We start from the raw sequence: 8,163 nt of genomic DNA, 5'->3' as shown, positions 1-8,163 counted from the left end.
GATGGTGCCAGAAATGTGAACTGTGTGCATCCGGTAATGGTCCAGTTGGTAAAAAGAGAGCACCCATGAGACAGTACAATGTTGGAAGTCCTATGGAAAGAGTAGCAATCGACATTGCAGGTCCATTTCCAGAAACCGATGCTGGAAATAAATACATTCTGGTAGCCATGGACTATTTTACGAAATGGACCGAGGCCTATGCATTACCGAATCAAGAAACTGCTACCGTTGCAGAGGTACTTGTTAAAGAATTCTTTAGCCGATTTGGTGTTCCCTTGGAGATCCACTCCGACCAAGGGCGAAACTTTGAGTCAGCTCTTTTCCAAAACGTTTGTAAATTGATTGGTGCCAATAAGACCAGAACAACACCCCTGCATCCTCAATCAGATGGGATGGTCGAGAGGATGAACCGAACGATGGGTAAACACTTGTCCAAAGTTGTATCTGAACATCAGCGAGATTGGGACCAACACATTCATTTATTCCTGATGGCCTACCGCTCGGCCGTAAATGAAACTACAGGTCAAACACCAACCTGCCTGATGTTGGGTCGTGAAGTTCGGTTGCCCTGCGACCTAGAGTTTGGCTGCGGACCTTCCGAGGAACATGTTGCAGGCGAAGACTACGTTGACCGCCTGAAATTACGAATGAACAACATTCATGAACTTGCCCGACAACACATCCAGATAGCCAGTGACAGAATGAAAGATCAATATGATTCTCGATGCAAGAATGAAAGCTTCGAAGTAGGTGATCTTGTCTGGCTTTATAATCCGCAACGTCGTCGAGGCTTGTGTCCTAAACTGCAAAGACAATGGGAAGGTCCGTATGAAGTTAAGAAGAAAATAAATGACGTAATATATAGAATTAAGAAGTTGCCAAACGGTAAACCAAAAGTTATTCACATAAATCGTCTTGCACCATATGCTGGCTCAAATGAAACAGAAGAAGCACGAGTCCTCCAACAGGAGATGAAAGATGTCGCACAGCCAAGTTTTAATCAATTTATGTCAAATTACGCAGCGAGAAAGAGTGCTAGATTCGGCGTGACCACAGAAGTTCAGCAAGATCTGTTTGGTGTTCCAGAAAACGTCTCTCTGGCCCACTGTGTTGCCCAAGACCTCGAGATGACTAAAGGAATATCGTCCGTATTCAATAGAAAGTTCGGCCGCCTGGACGAGTTAAGAAATCAGCAGCCTAAAATTGGAAGAGTACTGCGATTGGAAGATGGTCCTCGATCTTTGCTGTATATGGTGACCAGAAAGTCTTATACGGACACGCCAAGCTACGAGAACATATGGCGTGCTCTAACTAATTTGAAGAAAATCGTGTGTAATTATGACATCAAAAATTTGGCTTTACCAAAAATAGGCCATGCAGTAGAAAATCTGGATTGGAAGATTGTGAGAAGCATGCTTGAAGTGGTCTTCAGAGGAACTGGTGTACAAATCACTGTGTGTTGCATGAACCCGAAGATGTCGTACCCTTCAAAGACAGTAGACTGTTATTTCTTCTTGAAGGGTGTATGCAGAGCTGGAGAGTCGTGTAGATTCCGCCATCCTGGGCCTTCATTTAGAGTTGCTGATCGAGACGCTCAGATCTTAAGAGGGGAGCAGTGTAGCGGAAGAGAAATCTTGGCCGATCCCCGTATAACAGTAAACACCTCGAGAATGACGTAATCGGATGTGCTAGGCCTCGCCGGAGAATTCTGGAAGGTACGTCACGTAGGCGGAACAAGCCGATAGCTCGAGATGGGAGTCGATTGTTCCAGAATAACAACTGGGTATAAATACGGGCATATTTTGTGAATAAGTTTAGTGTATAAGATAAATTCGTCTGTAACTTATATAAATAAAGTCGTATATAAATTACGAACCGCTAGTTTTATTGTAATTAGAAGTAATTACACTAATCACGCTACAGTATCATAAGAATTAAACCTTTATTGGTGTTTATCTCAATATGTACAAAACGTGACATTTCTCGTTTTTCCCCTGTACTCTTCATTTGTATCTCGTCCTCCCTACAGGGTGTCACAAACATAACATAAGAAAAACATTTCTTTTGTTCCACCCGGTATAAGTAGAAAAAAAAGGTTGAGTAAACCTTTGTATAACTGTGTCAATATTAAAGATAAATCTAAAATAATAAAAAAAATTAGCGAAATCCATTAATCTGTTCGCGAAAAAATCAACTATGAAAATTGAGCATAATTTTCTATATCCCTAACTTTTGACGAGCAGTTTATATTATGCTGCTTGAGTTAGCTATTAATGTACAAAGCAATTTTTTATTCATTGGACGTTAGTTTTTCGATATTTTTCTCATTTAAAATAGAACATTATTTTTTACAGCGTAATATCATTATCCTTGAGGACAATGTAATCAAATTGTTTGGACCAGTGTTGCCGTAATTATTACAAAGTATGGTTTTGTATTACTATTTTTGAAATATAATTTTAACAAGATTTTGACTAAACTTACTAGACTTAGCAAGACACTTACTAAAATTACTACTTTTTACACTTGTTTAATTCTTCTTCCTTATTAAAACAGATTATTAAGAAAATTGTGTTTATAAAAAGTGTATAGGTACCGCCAAGTTGGGGGTTACTATTACCTACCTATGTACAGTTGAGTCCGCGAGTCTTTACCCGTGCGTCATTAATACCTGAAGAGATAAAACACATACTTTTTATCTAGCATCATTCTCTTCCACGCATAAAACTCATGACAAACCAGCTGCCGTTTGTTATTAAGTAACAACACATGTTATTTTTATGAACCATCTAGACTCAGTACATTGAAAAGAGATAGGTACACAAAAAGACGATTAGGTATGTTTTCATATTTTAAGCACAATTTGTTTGACGTTTCTGCTTTGTTTACTTTTGTGGCTGTCAATCAGTTGAATTTTTTGCGGTTTTTGTCGAATTTTTGCGTTTTGAAGTTTCTTTATATTACACAAACAGTTGTTTTCACAACTAATTTTATATTGGGCTTTGAAATTTTAAGGTAAATAATTATATTTTGCCAATTTATATTTAAAACATACAAAGCTAACGTCATTCACACAGTAAAGAAATGATTGTGTTTAGATTTCCGTCAAAGTGAATAAAATGACAAAAATAAAATATGTTACTGAATTTTTTTATAAATTGTTTATTTATTTATAAATCAATAATAATATAAGAATTTATTAAGCTACTTCAAATGTAGCTGTAATTCTGCACAAAAATTTTGAAGCAAAACTTACATTTGACGTTCTATATATTATTTGATAACGTCAAATTTTATTACAAAACCCGTAATCGGAACAGTAGCCACTTTCTGTCAGTTGTTGCGTGAAATAGATTTTCGACTTATTTCGTATGCTTTAAATGATGACGCACGGGTAAGTAAAGACTCGCGGACTCAACTGTACATACAGTCGGAAAAATGAAAGAATACCCATGAACGAACATATATAACACGCTGTATTTTCCTGCCACCGTGTCACAAAGAAAATTGTCCAGCGCAAGTACATGTAATAATAATTATTATTACTTGCGCTGGACAATTTTCTTTGTGACACGGTCGCAGGAAAATACAGCGTGTTTTATATGTTCGTTCATGGGTATTCTTTCATTTTTCCGACTGTATGTATTATCAAAAAATTGAGGTTGACATTTTGTTGACTGCAACAGCCACGATTTGGCTGAAAAGATCTGAGGGTGGATGTTTTATGCCCTATGGTACATCAAATTATGATTATTCTGTGTGATCAGCATTATTTCTATCCGCTGCTAGCGTTGACTACAATGATTATATGTCACGTGGTCCACTCTGACGTCGCGTGGGACGATCTTATGTGTGATTTACAAAAGCAAGAGATTATTTCAAGTTTTACTATTAATTTTGTGCTCATGTATCAATACGTTAATAGAAATTTGGTATATATAGTCTATATGGTAGAAAACGTCTGATATAATGCATATAAATATAGTTTAAATAGAGAAAAATACAAGAGATTTTAAGGCTAACAGGCGAAGTGTGACGTCACAACTGTCATATTGTTATTTGTAAACAAATGTTAATCCGGTCTTTAACGGTAAAATATTGCAAAACCTCTAAATTTTAAAGAACCGCTTGGATTGACATGAAATTTGGCATACACATAGCTAACAAGTCAAAGAAAAAAAGTGATATTGTGCCGATATGCGCTTTTGCCCTGGGGGTGGTTTTCACCCCTCTTGGGGGTGAAAAAATTTTCGTCCAAAGAAAGTAAGGAAATGGATAAACTGGCTAATTTTAAGTAACTTTTGTTCTATAGAGTTTTTTCACTAAGTCAATACTTTTCTAGTTATTTGGCAGTGAACATATTCATTTTTTCAACAAAATAACCACGCTTTTAGACGGTTTTTCGCAAATAACTCAAATAGTAAGTATTTTGTCGAAAAAAAATTCTTAGCAAAAATATAGCCTGTAAAAAATTTAAAAAAAAATGGTGTATATATCACGTCTCTACACCTAGTAGAAGCAGAGTTATAGCTAATGAAAAATAAGTTCATATACGTCAAATTCCAAATGGAATAATTTAACGTGAAATAACCAAAAATGAAGCACATTTCGGGGAAAACTCATATTTAAAGTGTTTAAAAAAAGCTTCATTTTTGTTTTATAAAAAAAAATTCTAGCATCAAAATTAAACAAGTTACGCTCAAAATAAAGTTAGTCCTTTCTGGCATCTTATAAGTACTTGGGACATGAAATTCGGTTGGGACGAGATAACCAGACGTGCGAACTCCCACGTCGCATAGGATTAGCCTGGGCAGCGTTTGGTAAACTTAACTATGTATTTAAATCGGACTTGCCCATATGCCTCAAAAGGAAAATCTTTGACCAATGTGTGTTGCCTGTACTCACTTATGGAGCCGAAACATTAACACTAACAAAAAAGGTAGTGAACAAGATTCGCGTAACTCAGAGGGCTATGGAACGCCAGATGTTGGGTGTCTCCCTGAGAGACCGAATCCCAAACGAAGAAATACGCCGTAGAACAAAAATAACAGACGCTGTCGGAAAAATCGCGTCGCTTAAGTGGAATTGGGCAGGGCACGTCGCCAGATTGCCAGACAACCGATGGACAAAACGTATTGTCGAGTGGAGGCCGCGAGAAGAAGCACTACGGAGCAGAGGACGCCCACTAACCAGATGGGCCGATGATTTGAAACATGTTATCGGTAACTGGATGCAAGCCGCACAAAATAGAGATAAATGGATAGAGCTGAGGGAGACCTATGTCCAGCAGTGGACGCGTACGGGTTAATGATAATTTCTGGCTTTGGTAAAAAAATCGAGAAAATCACCCCCTAATTAGTATCTTAAATGAACTTAATCGTTACTACTTCACAAGTTTCTTGACTCGCGTATATATTGTTTATATGATCTGTAAGTTTCATCGGTTCAAAGTCCTTATTATTGAAAGGGCTGTAGTTAAAAAGGGTTGAACGAGTCACTGATCACGAATATATGCAAATTTAGAAACACCAAATCTTAATCAATTTTTGTCTAACAGAAAAACAAAAAAATACATGATATTCAAAAAAGCAAATCTGACTATTTTTGTTTTTCGAGATTGTTGGTATCTCTAACAATTTTTAAGTTATTGCGAAAAAAAAAATTTTTAAAATTTAAATTTTTAAAAATTTTACTTTGAAACCAATTTTTTTCAAAAATAAGCACTTGGAATCGATAAACTTACAGATCATAAAAACACAACATAAGTAAAATAATTTGTGGAGCGGTAACGATTAATTTTATTTAAGTTGCTAATTAGGGAGTGGTCTTCCCGATTTTCTTTTGCAAAAACAAAAGGGACCAACTTTATTTTGAGCGTAACTTGCTTAAATTTAATGTTAGAGACTTTTTGTAAAAATAGAAATAAAGCTTTTTATAAACACTTTAAAAAAGTTATAATGAGTTTTCCCCAAAAAGTGCTTAACTTTTTGGATATTTCTCGTCGAAATATTTCATTTGAAATTTGGTGAATATGAATCTATTTTTCATTGGCTATAACTCTGGTTCTACGAGATCCAGAGACCTAACGCGTACACCATTTTTTTTACTTTTTTATAGGTTATATTTTTGCTAAGAACGTTTTTTTCGACAAAATACTTACTTTTTGAGTTATTTGCGAAAATCCGTCTAAAAATGTGGTTATTTTGTTGAAAAATGAACATATTCACTAGCAAATAACTCGAAAAGTGTTGACTTGGCGAAAAAGCTCTATAGAACAAAAGTTACTTAGAATTAGTCAGTTTACCCATTTCCGGACTTATTTTGAACATATATTTTTCACCCCAAAGAGGGGGTGAAAGTCACCCTCAGGGCAAAAGCACACATCGGCACAATATCACTTTTTTTCTTTGACATGTAAGCTATACACGTTTGACATGTAAGCTATACAAGTGTCTTCCCCGCACTCGACTGCTTGCTCGAACTCCGCTATCACGTCGTTCGGGTCAACGGCAGTCTCGTGCTGGATAGTATCACTTTTCGCACTAGTTAGGAAATAGTTATTTTCCTAACTAGTGTGCAAAGTGATACTTTCACGCACGAGACTGCCGTTGACCCGAACGACGCGATAGCGGAGTTCGGGCAAGCAGTCGAGTGCGGGGAAGACACTTTCCGCATGAGTTATGAATAACATTTTTTCTAGGGCCGTACGTTTGGAAAAAAGGCACAAAAAACAGAGTCATATCAATTTTTATTTAGGAGTGAAAATACACAAATTAATTCTTTGCCAAGGTTCTCAAAACCAAACTTTCAATATAATGGGTTACCACGACGACGATATTTTTTTCTATGACGACGATTTAAAACTATTGTAATTGTCTACTGATTTGACTTTTAAATATTATGTCAAAATAATTTTATTTAATCGAATTATTGCGTTAATTTCATTAAAACATGAACACAATAAGATACATTTGAAATAAATTAGTAAATAATATCTAAATATTAGTTTATTGCATGTATTATAGTATATTATGATGTCATATTAGAAGGTATTCTACTTTCCCGCACGCCGTGCGGGAAAGTGCAATTTTGGAAAACAAAATGCGTTCGGAAAAGTGACTGTTTTAGCACGGCAGTAGAAGAATAACTGTTTTTGCTCGCATGAGAAATTTGGCTTTTTGCAGTTATGTACGTCATTCTTGTTCCGGACCGGCGAATATTATGTGGTGAAAGTAAACAAAAATAATACAAGACATCATTATACAGGGTGTCCCGAAAAGAATGGTCATAAATTATACCACACATTCTAGGGTCAAAAATAGTTCGATTGAACCTAACTTACCTTAGTACAAATGTGCTCACAAAAAAAGTTACAGCCCTTTGAAGTTACAAAATGAAAATCGATTTTTTTCAGTATATCGAAAACTATTAGAGATTTTTTATTGAAAATGGACATGTATAATTCTTATTTCAGGAACATCTTAAAACAAAATTATAGTGAAATTTGTCCACCCCATAAAAAATGTATGGGGATTTTGTTCCCTTAAACCCCCCCAAACTTTTGTGTACGTTCCAATTAATTCATTATTGTGGTACCATTAGTTAAACACAACGTTTTTAAAACTTCTTTGCCTCTTAGTATTTTTTCGATAAGCCAGTTTTTATTGAGATGCGGATTCCTTTTCAATATATTTACGTAAAAATTTTATGGGGGTTTTGTTCCTTTAAACCCCCCTAATGTTTGTGTACGTTCCAATTAAACTATTATTGTGGTACCATTAGTTAAACACAGTGTTTTTAAAACTTTTGTCTCTTAGTCTTTTGTTCATAAGTCACCTTTTATCGAGATGTAGCTTCTTTTTCAAAATATACCTAAAAATGTAAATTATAAATAAATTTTCAGATTATTAACAGGTCTCTTTAACCGTCCTTAACCATATACAAATATGTGGTGGATTCGACAAATATTCAAAATATCTCGATAAACACTGGCTTATCGAAAAAGTACTAAGAGGCAAAAAAGTTTTAAAAATAATGTGTTTAACTAATAGTGCCACAATAATAATTTAATTGGAACGTACACAAAAGTTTGGGGGGGGTTTAAGGGAACAAAACCCCCATAAAATTTGTTTGGGGTGCACAAATTTTACTTAATTTTTTTTT

Source organism: Diabrotica virgifera, chromosome 5, assembly GCF_917563875.1.
Source record: "Diabrotica virgifera virgifera chromosome 5, PGI_DIABVI_V3a".
NCBI classification, from domain to species: domain Eukaryota; kingdom Metazoa; phylum Arthropoda; class Insecta; order Coleoptera; family Chrysomelidae; genus Diabrotica; species Diabrotica virgifera.
The sequence above is the reverse complement of the archived record's forward strand: the minus strand, read 5'-3'. Positions refer to the sequence as shown.